The sequence below is a fragment of the Anser cygnoides genome, chromosome 2 (genome assembly GCF_040182565.1).
Source record: "Anser cygnoides isolate HZ-2024a breed goose chromosome 2, Taihu_goose_T2T_genome, whole genome shotgun sequence".
Taxonomy (NCBI): Eukaryota; Metazoa; Chordata; class Aves; order Anseriformes; family Anatidae; genus Anser; species Anser cygnoides.
The window spans coordinates 85,731,578-85,750,671 of record NC_089874.1 but is presented as its reverse complement, the minus strand read 5'-3'; positions in this window follow the sequence as shown (position 1 = coordinate 85,750,671).

Genomic DNA, 19,094 nt, shown 5'->3' with positions numbered 1-19,094 from the left:
CTAAATGCTAATTTGCTTCCATTAATCAAATCTTTTCCTACAACAAAGTAATGAATAATGCTTCACAAAATGACAAGAAAATTAGTTCAAGTAATGATATTTTTAGTGCAAGTTTTAATATTTTGTGAACATACAGTATTTCAGGATCTTGATCAGAATGCTAATGTGGATCATTGATGCCAGTTTGGAAAATGAAGGAAAAAAAATGATGGTGCACTAGACTAACTACTATAGGGGTCAGTCTGCTTTTCTGTGAATTTAATCAAATAGTCTGTCTACTCTAAATGAGAATTGATGCAAAATGTATGGGCACAAGATTTGTTTGTATGAATCTTTAGGTAGCATGACTACGTGACTCACGGTTTCCCTATCTGCTATCCTTGTGAGGCTCATTAGTAAAGAAGTATGCAAATCTTAAGGTCTGTTTAGAGTAAAACAAGGGAAAACTTGATTCCTCACTTGAATAATCCAGAGTTTATGCAACTCTGTTTGTTATTGGCATTTCTTTGATTGGTTCACTGATTAATGAAGTGAAAAAACATTTCTTTATGCTGCACAAGGAGGACATCAATTAACATTTCATACCATCTTAATCTGTAAGTCGTGGAGAATGCATGAAGTAATATATTCATCTGGGGGGAGCAGAGAGACCTAATTCAGTTGATAAACTGCCAAGCTCTAGAAAGGGATATGTCCAATCGTCCTCAATTGTTTCTCAACGACCAGAAAGTGGCGAAATGGAAACTATCAAAAGTAAGCCTTGTAAAAAACAGTAATTATTAGAAACTGTTTGTCTTACTTGTCTTGGTTCACTTGCTAGATGATAATATAATTGTATCTCAGTACTGATAGGACTGAGAAAGCTTTTGGAAGTGAAAGATGTCCAGAAACTTAATTTTACATGTATTCTTATTTAAGTAATTGCAATCATTTAGGTCTCATGTAGTTTCCATAGTTCTCAAAGATGAAGGAAAAAAAAAAAAAAGAAAAAAAAAGTATGAAGGTGCAGGCATAAGATAACTAGATTTTTGAACTGCAGATGGCAGGTGGCTCAGAAATAGTTCAAATTTGGTATGACAGTAGTTCATCTTAATCTTTTATTATAAATAGGATTATTCTGAAAAAGATTAAGCATTGATAATCTACTTGTATTTTTAGTCCAAATGCTTACTTGCTCAAAACATTTTTGGAATCACGGTTGATAATTTTTTTTTAGAAAATGTATTTAGAAATAAGATAATAAACCTGCACTATGACTACACCAAAACAGAGACCCTAAAGCTTCTGAAAAGCCAGATTTGCTAGCATCCATCTCAGACACTTTTACTACCCAACCTTGTGCAATAGTATTCAAAATTTCTCGTGCACCTTGTAGTCTTAGTGTAAGCCCTTCTAGGTATGATGCAAAGTGGAGAATTTGAACCTTCTGTCACTGCTACACAAGTCCCTATACTTGCCAACTGGAGAGATTCTACCAGAGTGTTGGAATTTAAGTTCCTTGCCCTCTAGGACTCTTAGACTTATTATTTTTTAATGCTGTGATTTCTTTACACCTCAGGGTCCTGAAACTGGCAGTAGCAGCTCAGACTGCCCCCTTTAGATATGTTTGTGTAGAAAAAAAAAAAAAGTAGGGATGCCTATACTATGCATTTCCTGGAGACATTCAGTGCAATGCATGCACATTATTTCGCAGGCATCCCAAGATGACAGCTTGTAGAACAGGTGTGATGGCAACTCATTCCTTTGTAGATCATGTTGTAGGAGGACACCATGGATAGAATGACCTTCAAAGTACAGGCAGGTGTTGGTGGGCATGAAAACGAATGGGAAGGGAGTGAAGAAAATGCTGGCAGGGGGTAGAGAAGCTGCATTATGCATTCTGTGAGAGAGATGTTGTGTTACTGACATTTATCTGAGAGGTCTTTCATGCCAGCTTTGAACAAGAACAAATGGAGAATTTCCTGATATTGAAGATGTTCCCATGGACAAACGAGAATACCCTTTAAGGAAAGCCAGCAGAATATAATTATTGTTTGCTCTGTAGCTAATGTATGTCATGTCACTCTCAGATAAGATCACAGTATGCTAGTCATGCTTTTTGGATGATTAAAGGCATGCTTCCACTGGTTATGCAAGGATCTGGACTACCTGCTGCTGTAGAAATGCACCCTTACCCCCTCATGTTGAGTAGATGAATATTGAACTTCCTGTGAACAAAACATTTTTATAGAAATTTGACTGACGATGATCCTTGACCTTGCAGGCTAACCTATTTCTGTCTTCAGAATTCATATTTTTAGATATCCCCAAACAGTCCCCCCCAATATATAAACAGTCCGTTTTGCCCTGAAGACTGCCTGGAACTTCCCCATCTCCAGCTGATATGTCAGCCATGTTTGTTTGCTTGTTTGTTTGTTTGTTTGTTTCTGGAAAACTGTGATCTGGGTTCTAGAATGACTAGTATGGTAGGAATTGTATGTGTGTATATTTTCCAATTTTTGTTGGTGGTGCTGATGTGTTTGTTGTTGTTGTTTTGTTTTGTTTTGTTTTGTTTTGTTTTTTGCCAGGGAGGAAGGTGTAAATACAATAACTCCTGGAACCTGAGACTGATGTTATAGTAGCATATTGTTATGTGATCTTAATGAACTGTGTTTCAGTTACAGATATCGTTTCCAAAGACTGCATGTGAGGTCTTGGATTTTCAATCCCAATATCACTGTAAATTAATGTACAGCATCAATTTTGAAAGTATTGTATGCCTTTTCTACATGTAAAGTGTATATACATGCAAATTCATACCTAGTTGTCATAAACACTCTGTACTGTACCTGCATCTACCTCTCTTCTTTGTGATGATAAACCCTGCTATTTGCTGACAATATAAATTGTGACATGATTGGCTGGAATGCAAAAGTATTTCAGGACTAATGACAAATCAGTTTTCAAGTAGACAAAAGAGCTTATCTGGCGAAAGGCACACTTTTTACTGCAATGACTTTTTTCTTTGCAGCAACAGCTATCCAGTCTCACACAGCATGCTCTCTGTGGGAATATTCCTTCTATCTATTCCAATCTTCTTTCTTTCTCTTCCTTCCAAAAAATGAAAAGAAAACATGATAGTCACCAGACCTGTATTTCTCTTCTTTGATGGAGAGACCAGCTGATGATTCTAGGGATAGTTGTGAATAGAGGAGAAATGTTGACCTCTGTGAATAGAATCCATCCCCTCTAGGCACTCATGCTCAGAAGACTTATGCTTCCACTCATGCTCCTACTGTCTAGCTTCGCAGAAGTCACAGTTTCAAACCCATAGTTCAATAACTAGAATTTACTGTCATTTTTTTTCTTTTTTTTTCTTTGTTTTAAATTGGCAGCAAATTAATTTTCCCCAAGTCAAATCTGTTATGCCCAAGATAACAACTTGTAAGTGATTTCCCTGTCTTTATGTGAACCTTTATCTTCATCCTACTTTCTCCTCTTGTCCTGTTGAGGACAGGTAGTAAGTGAGTGGTGGAGTGGAAACTAGTCCTTAGCCAATGTCGGCCTGCCACGGTGTTAAATTCAGGTTTATTCAAAATCTAATTGCATATGCTTCTAGTAGCATATGTATAGATCAATCTGATCAATCAGGTCTCTGTACCTTCCTAAATGTAACGTAAGTTAGATAAGTTGTTCTTGTAGCAGCAAAATCTTCCCTTGGCTTCCACATGGCTGACACAATTCAAGTTATTTGCAAACGGGCGAACTGACGGGGGGGAGGGGGCTTTGGGAATGGTAACCATTCAGAATTAAATTGCCTGTCAGCAAAGCACTTCATTCAGTGTAGGGTAAGGAAATGCTTTGGAAAGATGGAAGTTAGCTATCCAATTTGTTCCAGTGGTAGCTCTTGACTAGTGCCTTCTCATCAGTAAGTAGGTTTTTTGAAGAACACCTGTGTATTCCATGCGTAAACAGTATTCCAGGGAGGTCCTGGACATAATGTACAAGCACAGATCACAGCATGCGTATTCAGCAAAACTCATACCTCTAAGTGTATTTTGTTTTTTAGAACACCAGGTTTAACAGAGAGATGCAATGAGTTTGAATACATTGTTAGATGCACTTAGTTTGGAGGGTAGTAGTCTTCGTTTGCTCTGAGAAATTAAGTTCTTTTATTGTCTGAACAGATGCTGCTAAAGCAGTTTGTAGTCCCTAATATTTGACTTCTACTAGATGTGGTGATTAAAAAAATTTTCTGAAGTTTATAATGGACTGTACTTTTGTTCAGGACTGTACTTACCATTGTATGTAAAATAAATAAATAAATAAATAAATAAATAATAAACAAACTCTAGCTTATTCCAAAAAACTATATTATGGTATTTGGTGAAAACACCACCTTCTGGGGAAAAAAAAAAAAAAAAGAAAAAAAAAAAGACTAATTACTTTCTGTTTGATTTCACAGCTACCAAGTCATGCACTTTTTCTTGCTGTACCTAATAAAAAGACAACACTTCCCACTTTCTCAGGCTTTATTTTGTTGTGCTATTTTTTTTGGAATAATAATAATAATTATTATTATTATGTAAGTTCCTACAGAATACATTTTTAAATTTGTAGCCTCATGAGGGATTTCTCTGCCTTTTCTTGGGGTGAACAGACATACAGTGGGGCAATAAACTGTTTTATCATTATAGCTACATGGTTTCTAATCATACTAGGCTATAAGAAGAGCTTGTTCACATATGCATGTGAAAGCAGTGCATATGTACATATACACAGACACAAATGCATTCTTGTAACGGCCTTCTTTTTGTCGCCATCCTAATAGGTCTCTTCTACACCTGCTGCACATCAAATTCTTCTTTCCTGAAGCCTGTGTGATTACAGAGTTCTCATTCTAACAATTTCTTTGAGCATCAAGACTACTTAAGTATTTTGCATATCAGTTTATTTATGTGGAAGGCATGCTCCAGAGAGAGATTCTGTAGCCTGAACCTATGAGAACAGGTAAGTCTTTAAAAAATCTCATTTCTGAGAATCATATTAAGTCCCAGGAAGTGGGATCAAAATATCATAGAATCTTTCTCTTGCAGACAACCCTATAAAAATTCTAGCATTCCACCTCTTGGCTTTGCCCGAAAAACTTATGTTAATGTATAAGGCTATTGGAAAGTAAGCTATGCTCATGTCTATAATCACCCTTCTACTCTGGCTAATAATTCTAAACTTTGTAAATCTGTTTCAATTTCTTCTCTTTTAATTTGCTTAATTTAATAGATAAATTAATTGCATAGTTTACTCCATCCTTTACACCACAACTGTTAAGAAAAGGGAGAAAAAAAGCTGTAATTTGCTACAGCATTCAATACTTATTTTCCAAGTACAGCCCAGGAATGTCAGCACTACTGGGATTGAGCTGAAAGGTTATTCAAAATGGGTTACCGTGCCGACCTTTATTTATGACCGGAGAAAATAAGTCAGTGAGAGTATATGATGTTTGGATTTTATTCCATCTTTCTTCTCACTCCATAATTGTGACCCAACCATTAGAAATTTCCTTGAAAGAATGATTATCTTATAATAAGCACTAATTAGCTATTGAACTGATTCTAGCATATGGTGCAGCAGAACTTCCCCAGAACTGGCTTTAATGGAATGGTGCCATCTGTCTGGGTTGAGTTCAGATAACAATCTGTCAGATTTTGTTATTTTAACCTCTTTGATAATTAAAGAGAATTTGGCATAGTCTGCTAAGATAATGGAACGTCCCAAATAACTACTGGACCTTCAGTTTCTGTGAAATCAAGTGTCCTGAGAATTGTAAGCAGCAATTAAGTTTAATACTAGTAAAAAACAGACGTAACAGACTATTTTTTCTCTCATCCTTAAAACTGATCTTCTGATGTAAAGGACATTTAGGTTAAATATAATTTGTAGATTTCTGTGTTCTGGAACATTGCCTGAAAGTGTAAATTCTATTTACTTATCTCGTCTTTATAAACAACAAGTACCTTATCACAGATTTTAGTAGTAGTTAACTTTTGGAGAAGAATGGGGTAATTAAAAAAAAAAAAAAAAAGTAAAAAATATATCAAATGCTTACCTATCAGCAAACAAAACTTGTAGAACAGACTTAGTTCACACTTTGTTAATGTCTATTATGTGATTTCTGATGTGGAAAATCTTTAAGTTCCTTCTTTCCTATTTCCATTGGAAGAAATGATACAGACCTAAATCTCAGTGAGATTCAGCTGAATTCTATTACTTCAGAATGAAAATAACAAGCTTGTATTTCTGGGAACAACTTTTCACCAGATTCATTGTGCAATACCCAACACAATATTAAGCTCTACATTATGCACACTAACTAAATAGAAACACAAACTTATGCAATTTAGCTTATTCAAGAAGCTACTGAAGAAAAGAAAGAGTTTTTATATTAACAGAGGAGTAGAGGTAGGGAATACTTCCACAGATTAAAAAAAAAAAAAAAAAAGAAGAATAAACTGGAAATGAAAATCCATTTATGATATTTTTCCTTCAAATTAAAAGCTGCCTCAGTAATATGTGTTTATGTTTTTGGAGAAGTCAGTGCACATTTTTTAAAAAATAATTTAATGAAAGGAATCTTTTGAAATAGTATCTGCAGATAAGAATCTCGTTATTTAGTCTCTGGTCATCACCCTAATATTTTGAAGGTTCTAGTTTAGATGCACCTACCTATGTTCTCTCTTACCTAACCCCTCCAGGCTAAAGTAAATAGAGATTGTAACAATCCGTCTACTAAGAGTAGATTAATTTGTGATTCTTTTCAACTAGATTTTTTCAGCAAAATTATTGTTTCATTCTAGAAAGTGTTTTTAATCATAATTTAGTTACTATACGTTTTCCAACACTGATAAGAGTACAACTGCACAACTGAAATTCTATTTTTGTGTGTGTGTCAAATATATATATATATATATATATATATATATATATATATAAACAAGCCAGAGGGCTGTAGCCATTCATTTTCAGGTTTTCATAAAACTCCATTAAACAGAGTATAAGCCTGCAGAATTGTCAGCATCATAGTATAATTCTTCCAAGTGTAAATACTTCTAAGACTAAATAAGAAATATGAGACTTGTTCTAGTTAAAAACTAGATAGTTTAATTTCTTCTCAATTCAGAAAATACTTGAAAGAACATGAAATTCTTATTAATTATTATATGTAACTCGTAAAATAGTCAAAAGTTCATGGAGGTGTGAGACTGTTCGCATAACGTGATAGCTATAAAGTTAAATTTGGTAAAATAGTGATTTCTGTCATATATATCAAATAGCTGACTACAACTTACACTACCAGGTAAAAAAAAAAAAATAATAATAAAAAAAAAAGGTTATCTAGAAGAAATATTGTATACAAATAAAGTTCAAGAGTAATATGACAGGAAAAAACTACAAACAGTAAAACAGCATTATCCTCTTTAGATTAATGAAAATTATGTTGCCAATGTAGTTAAATTGAGATTTGAGTTTATTCTAAAGGATAGACAAGTTCAATATTATTTTGTTCAATTTCTCTAAAGTTGAATACCCCCCCACCCCTGCATCCCCCCCACCCCCTGGTACGTAAATAAACAAATAGGCATTTGCTACTTCTTGTATAAATTATTATGCTAATCTATGGATATTCGTTCTTCTCCCACACCTGCTTTTAGATAGCATTAGTAAAAATAAACATGTTCCTTAAAAAAAATAGTAAAATAATAAAATAAATCAAAAAACTGTGACAGTTCTTAAACTGGATACTGCTAAACCATTTAAGTCTACTGAAAACCAGCTTTGATCTTCATTATTTGAAAACATTCTAGTGTTCAATGAATGTCTTTAATGCTGGTTCATATTATGCAATATATTGTCAAGAGCTCTCACACTTGAATGCCTCAGTGAATACCTCTGTTTAACAAAGAGCATGAGAATTAATAGGTTATCTGCGTCTGATTTGAGAACTTTTAATATTGCCTCAAGTCCAATTTTGAGATATGAGATTGTTGCATCTGTTCAACAATTGACTGAATTTTTATAACTGAAACAGTGCCAAATCCAACTCTCTCAAAAATTATTTGTGACTGCACTTCATTTCTTTCTTGAATGTGTGGTGGTTCTTTTTTTCTGTTTGTTTGTTTGTTTGTTTTATATGTTTGTTTGTTCGGTTGGTTGGTCGGTTTAGTTTGGTTTTTGTTTGTTTTTTTGATGTGTAGTTCCACATGTATAGTAATCACACTGGTAGATATTACCCACTATTGGCAAACACTTTTGAGATACTGAACAAGTCTGAATACATGCCTAGAAAATTAGAGTTTATTTTAACCAGCCAGAATACAGATAATTCAAGAATAAGTGACCAGAGAAGAAAAGCACAAGTAGAGGGTGGGAGGGTTGGGGAGTAGTAAAAAGCATGTGTTATTTGAAGTAGTCTGAGGAATTCTAAAAAACTATTATGAAATATATGTTTTGGGATAAGCTAAATCTTATCAATGCTCTAACTAGTTCAGAATTACAAATTAATTCTCAGACTTATGAAGATGAAGAATGTTAAACTACTGGTTGACACAGGACATGCAGAAAGAAGGTAGCTCAGTAATGCTTACTTCTTGCTCTGGAGAGCAAGTCTTATGAGGAGCGGCTGAGGGAGCTGGGATTGTTCAGCCTGTTGAAGAGAAGGCTCAGGGGTGACCTTATCGCTCTCCATAGGTACATTAAAGGACGCTGTAGAGAGGTAGGGGTTGGTCTGTTCTCCCACGTGCCTAGTGACAGGATGAGGGGGAATGGGCTAAAGTTGCAGCAGGGGAGGTTTAGGTTGGATATTAGGAGGAACTTCTTTACCGAAAGGGTTGTTAGGCATTGGAATGGGCTGCCCAGGGAAGTGGGCGAGTCACCATCTCTGGAGGTCTTTAAAACACATTTAGATGTTGAGCTTAGTGACATGGTTTAGTGAAGGACTTGTTAGTGTTAAGTCAGAGGTTGGACTAGGTGATCTTGGAGGTCTCTTCCAACCTAGACAATTCTGTGATTCTGTGATTCTGTGATTCTTTTCTGAACAGAGATCAGCAAGAAGCTCCAACTAATGGTTTCATTTTAGACTCTGAAAACAGGTGCTAAAACCATAAGCAAGTTTGAAATTCAACACAGACGCACACCCGTGTTCATGGCTTTGTTTCAATTCAGTTTAATATGAGGGAAATACCCACGCTAAGTTGTAATTAATATTTTGGCTTATATAGAGTTTTTTTGGTAATGAAATTAAAACAAAACTTGTTAGAACAGTGTGTTAAAAAAATACTTGGTTTAATTCCATGGTGGTCCACTTGTGAAAACATGTAGAAACAATAAGAAACAATTCTCACCCCAGCTGTTTTATTCCCAAAATATGTGGCATGTTTTATTAAGTTTCACCGTAATCTTTGCTACCGAAAGCTATGATTTATTAGTGAAAATTTTGATTTTAAGTAACTTCACATGAATTAAATATGAATTTACACTTTCCGTTGCCAATACTTTGACTTATTAACAATTGATTATTATTTTACCATTGCTTGTCATAAAGACAACTTTATTATCTCCAGTCAAAACATAAAGTGAACTCAGTTTATGACTACTGATTTTTAAAAGCCAGTTCAAGGAATCTGTTAAATATTTTCCCTAGTTTGTAAAAATGGACAGATTTAAGCACATACAAATATGAGAAAGCTGCGTTTTTGAACTGCTTCAAATAGATTTTCTTAATTTTTTATTTTCTTTTTTTTTTGTACTGATGAGAAATCACTTTACGGGCTGTTGTTCAATTAAACTAGATATAAAATCTTAAAGAAATATAATGCACACAGATAAACATTTAATATATACATGTTTTTCTTGTACAACAAATATTCCTGTAAAAGTGAATTTTGTTTTGTTTACTTATTCAGAAAGAGCTATTCTGCTTCACATAAAAGTTCTCAAATAGACTCTCAGTTAACAGCAAGCACTATCTGGTTCAGTGAAAACAATAAAATTAAGCATGCAAGAATAAAATCTAATTGATTTTTGGTCACTAATGAACCTTAACATAAAACAATTTCCTTCTTATTCCCATGAGCATAATCCCTACACGAGAACAGCCTTTTCTTCTTTTCTTTTCTTTTCTTTTCTTTTCTTTTCTTTTCTTTTCTTTTCTTTTCTTTTCTTTTCTTTTCTTTTCTTTTCTTTTCTTTTCTTTTCTTTTCTTTTCTTTTCTTTTCTTTTCTTTTCTTTTCTTTTCTTTTCTTTTCTTTTCTTTTCTTTTCTTTTCTTTTCTTTTCTTTTCTTTCTTTTCTTTTCTTTTCTTTTCTTTTCTTTTCTTTTCTTTTCTTTTCTTTTCTTTTCTTTTCTTTTCTTTTCTTTTCTTTTCTTTTCTTTTCTTTTCTTTTCTTTTCTTTTCTTTTCTTTTCTTTTCTTTTCTTTTCTTTTCTTTCTTTCCTTTCCTTTCCTTTCCTTTCCTTTCCTTTCCTTTCCTTTCCTTTCCTTTCCTTTCCTTTCCTTTCCTTTCCTTTCCTTTCCTTTCCTTTCCTTTCCTTTCCTTTCCTTTCCTTTCCTTTCCTTTCCTTTCCTTTCCTTTCCTTTCCTTTCCTTTCCTTTCCTTTCCTTTCCTTTCCTTTCCTTTCCTTTCCTTTCCTTTCCTTTCCTTTCCTTTCCCTCTTCTTCTCTTCTCTTCTCTTCTCTTCTCTTCTCTTCTCTTCTCTTCTCTTCTCTTCTCTTCTCTTCTCTTCTCTTCCTTTCCTTTCCTTTCCTTTCCTTTCCTTTCCTTTCCTTTCCTTTTCCTTTCCTTTCCTTTCCTTTCCTTTCCTTTCCTTTCCTTTCCTTTCCTTTCCTTTCCTTTCCTTTCCTTTCCTTTCCTTTCCTTTCCTTTTCCTTTCCTTTCCTTTCCTTTCCTTTCCTTTCCTTTCCTTTCCTTTCCTTTCCTTTCCTTTCCTTTCCTTTCCTTTCCTTCTTTTCTTGCCTTGCCTTGCCTTGCCTTGCCAGTTCTGCAATGTTGCATATATATAATTAAAAAAATGAAATGAACTCCATTAAGATTTCCCTACCTGCATCTTGATTAAATTTGATTCAAAATTCAAGAGACGAAAATCAGAGAAAAATCAGAAAAGTCTTATCAAAGAGGACTCAAATATTCTAATTTAGCAGAAACTAAAACAGAGTTTGTATAAAATGAGTCATAAAAAAGCACATGAAGAAAGCTAACACAAATATTTTTTTAATTAGCTCCAAAAGATTTTACTTTCTTTTTATTCAGTATTTATTATGCGATATTAGTGAAAGCTAGTTTTATTTAGGCTTATAAGGCTGATATTATGTTTATTTTATTTCAGTTAGGTAATATTATTTTTGGCTAATTCCATGTAGTATTTATGTTTATTTAAATTATGTGTGTGTGTATATATATAAATATAATATATATATTAATATAAACATATACATAAAAAACATAAATATATTAATATAAAATATAAAACATAAATATATAAAAATATAAAACATAAATATATTAATATATAACATATATAATATATTATGTATATTTAAATATTAACATAAATATTACATGGAATTAGCAAAAAATAATAGAAGCTTGGCGAGTATGAGCTGTAGTGATTCATATTGTAGATTGACAAAACCTATTTATAAAACAGCACAGAACATGCTCAGTAAACTACCATAGGTCAAATTCTGTAATTCATATATATATCAACTCATTTTGATAGGTGAAGTTCAGAGTGAATACATCTGTTGCCTTTCAAATACAGAAAAGAGCTCTTCTTCTAAATAGCATTCATCAGTTAGGCAACAAATCCTGATTTTTCTATCCTACTTTATGAAAAAAAAAATATACTGTTACCATTTCCTATACCATTTGGGTGCCCTTTTAAATATTTGGATTTTAATACTACGTAGTGGTTCTTGGTTACCTATTTAATTCTGTGCAAGCATATTGTTCTGATATTAATATATTGTAGAATTATCATTTGTGCCATCTTCTACTAGTCATATTTTTAGCCTTTTAAATAACACTCCCAGCCCAGCCCTGAGAGGTCAGCCATACATTGTCAAAACTTTTATTAAATACTTAAAATCTCAGAAATCTCAGAATTTGGCTAGTTACAAAAATCAGTTTAAAACTACTTGATTAGCTATATTGACATTGGTTTAACTTGAAGTAAACACAGCTTCAACCAGTCTTAAAGACTAATTTTGATATTCTGTGTTTGTTACAGCTAATTCTGAGATTGTAACCAGCAGCTTTAAATATTTTATCCAGAGCATACTTATGCATAAATTCCTGAAGGATTTTGGTTTCTTATGATGTTCCCACAAGTCAAGAAAAATAGTTATAGAGTCTAGATAATGAAAACATCTACAGCTCACGTTTAGGTTGCTAATGTATTTTAAGTGTTTATTGCCCTCTAGACAAAAGGCTACTGCCTCTGCCAATGTTTTTCATCTTCTAACATTATTGCTATTTATCCTGAGCTGGGTTTAATCTTCCTGCCATTTTTTTTTTTTTCACTGAGCATCTCAAAAAAGGCCAAAAAGGTTTTAAAGTGAAAAACCATGACTTTCTTAGAATCAAAACTAAAGTATCTAGGTTTTAAAATAGAAAAAAAGTTTGAAGTGACTAGGTCAGGTGGAATACCAGGAAAATCAAGTTTATAAACAACTCCTCCAGCATTCCCTTGCATTCAGGCTGTCAGCTATCTCAGTGGCTTACTGAATTGCAGCAAATTCTGTATATATAAGCTACTTAACATGCACAGGTAACTGTCCTCTACTGGTTCCCAATTATTTCTTCTGTGACTTTCTGTCTCCTTACTTCTATTTGCCACCTCTCTGAGATGTCTCCAAACTTCCTTCCCTTATGCTTTCCCACACCTCTTAAAGAGAACAATCTCTCACTTCTAGAGGAGTCCTCTCAAATATTTACTATAGCCAACAAATCTAGAAACAAATAAAGCAAATAGTGTACATCACAATTCTGACAATCCATTCCCCACTAACTTGAACTTCAACCCAAAATGTGCCGTAGTTATGAACCTTTTCAAGGTGTCATCATAAAGTTTCTCTTCTAGGTCCACCTCTCTTGGACCATGCTCATCTGTTATACCCAGAATCATGTGTTCACTTCAGTCACTACCTTATTATTCGAAGATTTAAGGGATAGAGCCAGGGCAGTGACAGGAAACAGGGAAATGGGCATGGAATGGGATGCTTGGAGCTCAGTTAAGAAGGTCTTGGGCCCAAAGGGGAAAGGAACACAGAGCACCACAAGCCCCAGAGAGGTCTTCTCAGTAGTCTGGGGTTGAGTAAAGTATTAGCACTGTGGGGAGATCAGAGCTAAGAGTAAGGCTAGTCACCTGTGTGGGTTCACAGGAGAAAATCCCTGCATGAATGCAGAGCAGACTCCACAATGCTTGGCTCATGATAGCCTGACCCAAGGAGCAGCATGAACATGGATGCTTTCTCAGGGACATGAGCAAGGGGGAATCACATGGCCGGCAGAGCAGGGACCTCACCCGCCTGGCCAAGCCCTGCCACACAGCCTAAGCAAAAGGAGAAGGACAAGCCCAGAGATGACAGACAGATTCAATGTAGACTCAAGGCACATTTGTGGTGAGGAAGCAAGTCTGAGGTCCAGCTGAGAAGTCAACCTGAAGATCAGAATTAGATCAAGACAGTACCAGTCAGGTCCATGATGATAAGTCAGGGTTAAGGTCAAGACAATCCATTGGTCAAGATCAACAGGATCCATTACAAGGCCCAGGCACAACAGAACTAGAAACCAGCATTCCCACAACATAGCTCAGACAGGGACTGAATGTTAAGACTGCGCTTAAAGGGTGCACAGGGAACCCTGGGTTGGGTCACGCAGACAGGCCCCAGGTGAGACTGGTCATAGCCCTTAGGGCTTGTTAGTGCTCTCAGAACCCTGACAAATTCTTTGTAAATCATGCAAGTGTCTAACATAGTTGTATAGCTTTTCGGATCCGCATTTTTAGATCAAAAGTTGTTTGTTTGTTGTTGTTCTTCTTCTTCCTGCTCATTTTAGAATCTGTGGGACATACTCTTTTTAAATGTCTGATTTTCTTTATTAATTACCTAAAGCAATCTAATAGCTTGCCAATTCACAGCTCAGTCTCTACAGTACCCATATTCCACTTCTATGCTATATAGCAGTGCTTCTGTGTGTTGTGCTAAATGAATTAATACTTTTCATTGAAAATCAATAAAAAGGTCCTACCTAATTCATAATGCCAGAATGAAGTCCCTCACAACCCATTTGCGTCATTACATTTTTCTACTGAAATGGTCCAAAAATGAAAACATTTTAATGATGTTTCACTGTCCAGATCATGGTACATTCATTGCCATAGGCAAACTGGAGTGTGGAAGCCCATATTCCAGCCACAGTCACTCTCAAGCACTTTTACGGACAATATAAAAATAAAAACTATCATATCTTTTAGCTAATTCTAGAAAGAGGATATGACAAAGGAAATCTCAGCATTAAAAATGTTTTATAGGAAGACAGATAATGTTTATGCCCTACCAAGTTCTCACTGAGTTCTGAAAACAAAGTTCTGAGGAACATCAGGGATTATGTTGATTGTGGTAGAGGACAATTTGTATGAAAAAATGTAAAAAACTAAAATAGTAAAGCTTTTTCTTATCATTAGTCAACATCTACTATGTTGACAATGCTCCAGAAGTGGTGTTTTTTTTTGTTTTGGACTGACAATTTATTCTGTGTTCTCTGATGCACTAGAAAATTCTTAGTTTCTTTTCAAAGGGTGTAAACTCCACAGGTTATAAAGAATTAGGTGAATGCCAGGTTATCATTGAGCCCTCTGGCTTTTTAGTGGAACAGTGATGTTACAGGTGCTCATGTAATGGATAAGAGGCAGAAGCTTTTTGTTGAAGTTTCCCTTATGTTGAGAGCGCATTAGTCTTTCTGTACTTTGTAATGGTGTTGCTGAGGATTAGTAAAGACTTACATTAATATAACTGAGACATGAAAAAGAGGCAAAAGGACAGTCTATATCATGGTGAGACAAAAAGGATCTGGGTGGAAATCAGTAGTTACAAGAAAGAAGGATGATTATAAAAACCACTGTACTCCTAGTTAAAAATGTTATTTCTTTAGTCCAGAGAGAAAAATTCTTATTTTATTCTTATCAGTTACATTTGGACATAAGCTTCTACCAAGACACATCTGCACAAATATATTGAAGAATACTTCCTTAACCTTTCCTTAGTAATAACAAGGGAAAATAACTATTCCCTAGCTTTGCACTTATAAGTGAAAAATAAAAAAAATAATAATAAAATGTTCAAAGCAAACAGACACAAGCTGAATAAGGAAAATCAATTGCACATACATAGAATAATTTTTGACTTGCCATTAAATGATATTTTAAGTGCTTAAAGACTCAAACAGGATGATCAAAAACAGATGATAAAAATTATTTTGTTATTTATCAAATGTAGGAGTAGAAATGAAATATGAAAGTTATAGATTAGCCATACTTTATAGCATCATCCCTATTCAGTTGAGATATTTTTTCAATGAAAAAAAACCTTTTAAACAAGAGAAGCTCTGAAGGATTCTTTTCTATTTTCACCTCAACAACTTTTTGTCTATTTTTAATGGCTTCTTATTTTTGAAGTCCATGGTCACTTTACAGAACACACATGTACCTGCTTTTTCAAAGGGGAATTGATAGAATTAAGAAGCAGTGCCAGTGATAGCAAGTGAGTTATTAGTTTTATTTAATGAAAAAACATGTATGTTAACTTTCCTACTGAATTGTGCAACTGGAGAAAAGATGTTCACAATTCTTTGTACCTTTCAGATGTGGTGTAGGCCTCCAGGTATAAACAATTGACAGGCAATTTTATTTCTGATTAAAATTGGAAATCAAGTAGAGACTTTGTCATACGGTTAGGGCTGAAAGTGGGAATCCAATGAAAGACAGAAATTTAGTTTTCTTTGCTCTTTTATTTTAAATTAAATAATAGTTTTTGGTTTATTGGGAATATTTTAACACAGGAAAAATATGCCATATTACTTTTTTATGAAAATCTATACAATATCTACACTAGAAAAAAAAAGTCTTTGAAACTTTCGGTCACTGATTGATGGTTTTTGTTTTGTTTTGTTTTCTTTGGTTATTCTTTTTTGTCATTTTTTTCTTTTGCTTTTGTTGTGTTTTTCTTTCAGATTGTACTGCATTTCTCTAGCATATGTTATGCTGGAAGAGGAGTGAAGAAGAGTTTAGTTGGAAGTTTATTATCCTAGGCAAAAAACATGTATCTATGTATGCACATGCATGACATAATGGATATGGATAGTCTATAAACTTCTTAATGATTATTTACATAGTTAATTAAACAGCACACATTAATGAATATGTTATAAAAAATTTACATTCTCAGCAAAATAATTCAAAAATCCATTAGTCTATTGTCAAAGTAGGGATATTTCCACCTTTGACATTTTGTTTATGCTTTTATGGCATAATTTCAAAAATATCTTAAACTTCCATGTTACAAGGATTTTACCTGATTCTTTTTTCAGGCTTATTTCCCATTTTTGTGTCCTGCAACATTGTTTATGATCTTCTGTTTTTGGTAGGCTTAAGATATGCAGTTTTTCATTTTATATATTTTTTCCACATGACTTTATTTATGGAATAGTTTCCATCTCCTTCACCCATCCTCTGTGTATTCTTTTGCTTTACTCCACCCTTTTACATTCTTTACTTCTGATACCTTCACTTCAGAGAACAATTCCCCACAGAATTAGACAATTCTGTATTTAGAAAACAAAACAAGCTTTGTATCTGTGGCTGCTTGTAAGAGTTCATTATTTGGAGCACACAAAAATCACAAAATTAACACAATGGTGCTAAAAAGGTGTGCTTATTCTAAATGACCTTAAAAATGAGTTAAAGTCTGGCTCAAATCCATGTAGTTTTAATTCTTTATTTAAATGACAGAAATCAGAATGCTTTAGAAGATGTATTTAAAAAAATATTTGTAGAATTTACTGTCTTTTTAAAGAATTCAGGATTGTGAAGCAGAAAGGAATAAAGTTAATCTGAAAAAAAGTCTCAGTATAGTCTAAAATTACAAATCATCAGGGTGCTTATATACATTCATACAGAAATGGTATTGTCACAACTGCATTACAGAGGGAGAGAGGTTTGCTTCATGTTAGTCTTTAGAACAATGTAATTGAACTGAGAGTAGATTTGCATGGGGACATTAGAGAAAACTTTAGAGCATAACTCCACATACTCATTTTTTATTAAATTTAGATTTCTTAAAACCTCAAAATGTGTGACACCTATTTGTAGAGCAAAGATACTTTTCTTCATGCATTAATTTTCTTTCTAAATTTGAGAGGTCATTAATTTGCCTGTTTTGATTTAGTAGAGCAACACTTTCATTTTTCATTAATACTTTTGTTTCCCACAGTACAGAAAATTGAAAGGGCTTTAGGATTTCTTAATTTATCTCATTTATGATAGATTCACCTGTTTTCAAAATGAGAAACAGAGATGATTCTGTGCTTGAAAAATACATGAACCATGTGGTGAGTAAGCATAGGCTAATCATACAAACACACACACACCCTTCATGAAAACATCTTATTCTGACCTTTATTATTCACATTCACTGTATTTGTGAATGTTCAAGGTCAAGGGCCTTCTAGAGGAAAAGAATGTTGCTATTCAGCTTTTCTGTAAGGTTAATTTGCTTAATATCATATCACTTTTTTCTTCATACCCTTGACCATTCCCACTCTCTCTTTTTTACTCTAGTCCCTAAACCTTTCCTTCTCTTCCCTCCCTGCCAGGCATGGTACTTGTATTACACTGCATTGCAAATGCAACTGATTTTGATTAACAAAATATCATTTCCCCCTCCTTTACTTCTTTTATAGATCCCTACAGGTTTGAATTTATGAAAATCAAGTTCAGGTATAACTTTGATTTTTACAAGCTATTGGCATACTGACACCTTGAGGTCTTCTCTTGTGTCATTGTCAAGAATTACTATGTTAACAATCTAACCTTAGTGCCTAGAAAGTATTTGAGTAAGTCTGTTGGGATAGAATCTCAAACTTCCAAGTAGAAATTAAGACTGTTAGTCTCTAAACAACTAATCTGTACTTTAGGATTCCCTTGAGTGTAATATCTAACAGGTATTATTAACTTTGAGTCCTGTCACTGTTGGGAAACATTATTTCAACCTCACGATAAAAGCATGGCATAAAGACGCCCATTTATTTTGTTAGATGTTTTTTTCTCCTTTGTAAACAGTAGGATTCAGTCTCCTGATTCCACCCCTATCTCTAAGGAATTTTCTAGGTGTCAGTTTGAGGGCTTTCCATATTAGTCCCCAAGAAAATGGTATGTTCAGATATGAGGTGTCAATCTAAACTTTTTTCTTTTCTAGATGAGTGATGTCATACTCAACAATCCAAGAAATCCTCGCTGTGCAGTAGATAGTACTTCCACTGAAATCATTTGATAGATATTCCTTCCCTCAGGCCCTGTTTTCTAGAATTCTGATATCCATTGCAAAGTACTTTTGCCACAAATCACTCTCTCTTAGACTCTGCTTGAACGCCCAATGGAATTCAATCTTATCCTACTTTCATTGTAGGCATTATGTATTCTTTTCATTTTGCTATAAGAAGGAGGACCTGAAGACAACTGCTGTTTTACTGAATCTTTGTCTGCTTATATCCAACTAATTCTCCTTGGTCTCCTGTTGAATCCATCAATATAAAATCCACCCCTGTGAAATCCATCCATACAACTTTACTTGCCAGCTCAACACCTGCTTAGTCTTTTCATGTTCACATCAAATTCCCCTTCTATGATAATGCCAAATATTTTATATCTTTTACTTTCAATTCAGTTTTGGTGTAGCTGAAAATCTCAGTTTCTATTACCATTAGCCATTTCTCCTATTGTTGGTAAAAGTTTCCATCATTGTCCTTTGATGGATCATTTCCAAAGGAAAATTAGCACTTCTATCCT